This window comes from Plectropomus leopardus, chromosome 20 (assembly GCF_008729295.1).
Source record: "Plectropomus leopardus isolate mb chromosome 20, YSFRI_Pleo_2.0, whole genome shotgun sequence".
Classification (NCBI taxonomy): domain Eukaryota; kingdom Metazoa; phylum Chordata; class Actinopteri; order Perciformes; family Serranidae; genus Plectropomus; species Plectropomus leopardus.
Genome location: NC_056482.1, coordinates 14,922,939 through 14,928,473, shown reverse-complemented (window position 1 = coordinate 14,928,473; position 5,535 = coordinate 14,922,939).

Genomic DNA, 5,535 nt, shown 5'->3' with positions numbered 1-5,535 from the left:
ACACACCTATGTCGCCTTTGATTGGAAATAATGACAGCTAGTGCGGTGGCAGCAATAGCAATAATCCTGCTGATGTTTTGAAAATCCTTCGCCATGCTTCTTAAAATGTTATTGCGAGAGGAGAAATTGCATAACATCACTCAGTGGAAACGCATTCATCTCGCAATTGCGTTTTATCGACATTTTCGAAAATATTGCCTAGTTATTTTGCAAATCTGTAATGGAAACCCACCTTCTGGCTGTTTATCTGTGTCCATTAGTGAGTTTGTGTGTGTGCCTGTCACTGTGAGCGTGTTTTCTTGCCAGATTTGCTCACAGAGAAAATAGACTAGACATAGATCGTGAGTCTACCACGGACCTCGGAGCATTGGCGTGTCATGTGTGAACGGTCTGACTGTTCAACAGGGTTGCCGAAAGCAAGTGGACAGCAGTTCATGAAAATTGCTGTGCCTTGTGACCGTTGTGTGTCCAATGTGAATTCAGCGCAATACAACCAACATTTCTTAAATTAGCGCCCCTTCTGATGGACAACAGAAAAGCTTGTATGTAAGCAGTAATGTTTGCATTTTTAAACATGTGGGTAACTTTGTGAAATGGTTGCAGTTGGACCAGAAATATGTGTTTATGTTCTGGCAACCAAACTCCTTCATTAGGTTTAGAAAAAGAATCATGGTTTGGCTTAAAATAACTATTTTGTTAATAACATAATGCAATCGGGGAACCCATTAGCTATCAGTCTGACCCCTCTGGGGGTAGCCAACAGATATCTAGGCCAAGACTCCTCTTCCGTGAGCCTATCATTTTGGCTAATCTCTACAAACAGATATCTGCATTTGAATGTTGATTAATTTTTTTTAAAAAAGATATTAAAAAGTGAAATCATTGTTAGACAATAGTCAGTGGGTTCCAAGAGTGCGATCCACCTCCCCACACTGACTGTTTACCTGCTGCTCAGATGTGATCAAATGGGTCAATACTACTAAGACAACGGAAACCAGAAGGCTTTCGGTACCAAAATCTTGTCCTGTTGCCTGCATCTACTGTAGGTAAGAGTTTAAATGTAACGTAATGTGATGTTACATATCTCATGTGAAAAACGTTGTTACATTAAAAACGCAACACTTGGTTTTACATTAGACACAAACACTGATCTCCTGGATGAAAGTCCTGTGTTTGCTCAATCTGTCCATCTCCCTCCCACGCTAAGCGGACTTTGTTGCTCTTTGTACGATGTTGCCTGACTTCCTCTTTTGCTCCTGTCACAATTATTATGGGACTAGAGGTTTCCACCTCCCATTAAATGTTAATATGGGTCGTAATTGCTGCTTGGACAAACGGCTTGAATTTTGAAGGCATGTCGGTTACCTCGCTAAGCTGGAGGTGTGCAGCTTGTCGTCTGCAGCTCTTCATCTAAAAGCTCACTGTGGCTGCTGCTGACTGTTCTATTGCTCCCTGCAATATTTAATCTAATCTGCTGTCAAAAAATGCCAAAAATGCATTTTTGATTAATTATAGCAGTAAGTGCTAAGCTCACTGACAGACACATTGCATTTCCTGTGACCCCTACGTAATAATAACCAAGTCATGGTTTGCCAGTTAAATGCTTTGATTTTTTTAAAGCCACAGCAGTAGGAAAATGGTTTGCTTTAGCAGTAACTTAATACAGCTTCTTTTTCCCACGAATGTTGCCCTCAACATCCAGTTCATAATACTGCAAATATATAAATATTGCAATACTTTGATCAATGAGTTATAGGCTCAATAACCATTGTGTTACCTAATTCAACTTAACAGACATTTATTTAAATGAAAATCTTCGAGATTATTACTTTAAGTGCACAGATGTGATTTCTGCCGAAGACACAAAACAGTAAATACTGCTGCTTGGTCACACCGTGTACTGCACTACATTCCTGTTACATGGATCGATTGATCGCAATCTGAACTCAAGGCCCACTTTCTTGCTTTTTTCTGGGATTTCCAATTTCACAGGCTTCATCAGCAAAAGAAATGTGCTCAGTTGTCATGGAGATGGGTCAAGTTACGTGACTTTTTGTATATGACAAGGAGATCATGTTAATGGCCTCATCCATCTCCTGAAGAAGACAGCGAGATGAAAAAAAGCTATTAAGTGAAAATTGACTGAAGATTTTTTTGTATTATTTTGATCTACTGAAAGACTCATCCCTCTTTAATTGTAATGGATAAGTTTGGTATTTTTTCAAGCTTATTTTTCAGTGTTTTTGTGTTTAAGTGACTAATGGGATCAACAGTTTTTCAAATTGCACCAAAAGTGCTCAGCCATGAAACAGGCTGCAATGTGTAACAGTTCCTTGTTATTCAGTACTTGTTATTTCCCTTTCTTCAGTTCATTTTGCTTGATGTTACAATTTCACCAAGTTGATTAGAGAGTGATTCAGATCACCTGTTGTTCAGGGTGTGGGGACTGACTCTAATTAGTAATTGAAAGCAGCTTGGTGTGTTTTCCCCTCTGGGCCTATCAGGTTGTGACAAGGCCCTGTCTTAACGTTTAAGAGAGTTGAGGAGACACACACCCAGGACACTCTGAACCTTTCTCAATCCAGTGCAGACCTCATGTTAGCAGAAATGATCAGCCAGAAACTCTGATCTCTGGGCACTTCTGGGACTTCACAGCTCTCTTTTGCTTTGCTGTTTGAGGCTGAATTTGTGCTTTCTCAAACATAAGCGGAGGGAATTTTAAAGAACCCCTTAAATCTAGATCACCTGAGTCTGAGCTGTGTTTAGTGTTCATTTGCCAGAATTTATTTTGGCTTATGATCACCTAATGCCCACAGCTTTATTGGTTTATTTCTCTGAAACCCAATGTAAGTCTGTTTCCAACCCCCCTATATATTAACACAGTTAAGAAGCATTTATTATATTTAAGCAAAGTCTGGTGGGTTTTGGGGTTTATTCTGGTTAAGCAAAAAGATGTTTGATACCAAAAAGGCTTTTCTCTACAGAAATCCTTTCTGTAAATTGACAGACACTGAAAGTAATAATGTGAGCCTGTCAGTGGCAAAAACTAGCACTTTTAGTGGATGTGCCCAGACGTTGCACAAATTCCCCGAGTGATTACGTGACAGTCTGTTTTGCTGCTGCCAACTGCAGTGCTCGCGCTCAATACTGGACCAATGTCAAAAACTGTTGTTCCCATCACTCACTTAAACACAAATACATGAGAAAATAGGGACCAGGCTGTAAAAATACCACCCTTTTAAAAACTGCCATCAAGCAATACCATTCAGTTTCCAAGTCTACCAAGTGTCTTTCTTTGGTTGTGTTGTCCTTTAATGTGTCGAATCTTAGGTGACAGGTGCTACTTCCTCTTTTCTGAGTGTAACATCAACATACCTGTTGTCATGTTGTCAAGGTAACCTTCCAAATATCCATCACAGTGAGATGCAGAGGAAGCCTGGTTTACTTTAACCTTTTATGCAAACAAAACACATTTTTTCTTGTCATGAGATCCAGTTAATTCAGATGTCACTAATGTGTGTGTACAGTATGCCTGTGGTTTAAAAAAAAAAAAAAACAGAAGCTGAATTGCTGTTAAGTGAATTGCATAGCTTATATTGTTGTTTACTCATTAAATGTATATTTTTCCATTTACTTGGGAGACGACATGATTTAAATTATAGCTAATAAAATAAAATATACCGTTTTTCAGAATGTATCTCTGCTGGTTTTGGTCAGACGAGTTCCTCCTTCCTCTGATCGTGTCACTCTCTCACCATTAAAGTTGCGTCAGTCATGGTCTCGCTTTCTAGCACTTTTTGTCGTCGTCTGCTTTCGGATACCAATCTGACACCATGCACTGTAACAAACACTGTAACTCTGTAAGTCTGTTTGTTGATGCTGCTGTTTCTCAAAGATGTCATTCATGGGCAGCTACAGTGTTATCAGAGCAGGAGGTTATCATGAGCACTCATAATCCTGGATCTTTATATTTTGGAATGTTGAACCTTTTTATTTTGGTAAACAAGAGAAAATGATTTATTAGAATCAATAAAATGCAGTACTACAAACCAAAAAAAGTAAAACCCTGTTTTTCATTTTGTAATCAGTCATTAACCCTTTAAACTCTGGATCAACATAAGTTTTATTGCTGCGTTCAGACGCCTTTCACAAGCATTTAAACCTCTGAAATGGTGAGAAAATTTGTTTTAATTTCTTTTGAAAACATCGGAAAAAAAGGTTATCAGCAACTTGGCATGAAATGTACCACAAATTGCAAAAAAATAGTAAAAGGTGACAGTGAAAAACACAGTGGGGGAATAATTAGAAAATTATCCAATAACTCTACAAAACTATATGTGTATTCTAATTATATATTAAAAAATTAGGTTACAGTAAATTATATATTAATTATTTATATTTAACATTTTATTTTGGCATTTTTTACACATTTTTTTTATTATTTGACTTTTCTTTTTGGTTATTTGCTGTTTTTTTTTTTTTTTTTTTTTTTTGCTTATTTTTGGATACATTTCTTGTACTTTTTTTGTTTGTTTTTTTTTTTTTTTTTTTTTTTTACAAATTTCTTGCTATTTTTGTGCCATTTCTCATTAAACTGATCATTACCTTCTTCCCATGTTTTTGAAAACAAATCAAGCAAATTTGGTCAGGTTTCAAAGGGTTAAAGGAACAGTTAATCCTGTCACAATCCGTCTGTTAAACTGGACAAAAAGGGAAGTACACCCGTATCTAACGAGTCAGTAGTGTACAAGTGTGAATGAGTGGAAATGTGCTGTAGGAGTGTTGTGCCACAAAAACAAAAAAGGTGAAAAATATACAAAGCAAATGCGTGGTGAGGAGTCTGCTGTCATGGAATGAGAAAACAAACCTCACAGCCCCCAAATCAGTTGTTGGAGATATGGGCTGTAAACCAGATGGACTATGCTGCTCAAAGCACCAAAGAAACACATTTGAAAAATACAACAGCAATGTCTCTTTCCAGAAATCATAACCTGCTCACTCAAGACAATCCACAGACCTTGTCGGGAGTATCATGTAGGAACTATTTTCTCTCTAAAAATCAAAAAATGTCTCATAAAGTTAAAAGCCAACTAAGGCATGACGTTATAACTGCAACATTCTGATGTTCCACAGAGTTACATGAGAGCACAAGAAGAACATTTTCAAAACATTTCATGAAAATATAATGTAATGTGATGTTAACAAAAATAAAAAATATATATATATATTATTATCATTTTTTATTTACATTTTGATGTTTATGGAGAATGTTACTCTGAGAAAAATGCTTTGGGAGGAAAAATTGAACGCTGAAACGCTAAAAACGTTACCAAAATATTGTATTCGTTGCATTGTAGCATTCTCAGAACATTTTCAGAGCCAAAAATTGCTCGCTGGGTATCCCTATAACTAGATTTTGTTCCCTTACAACCAACAAAGTGGTGGAATATAGTTAATTTTCACTTCTGAATAATAACACAAATCTGATAGGAGCAATATCTCAGTATAATTTATGTTTCCTATTTATGCAAAATG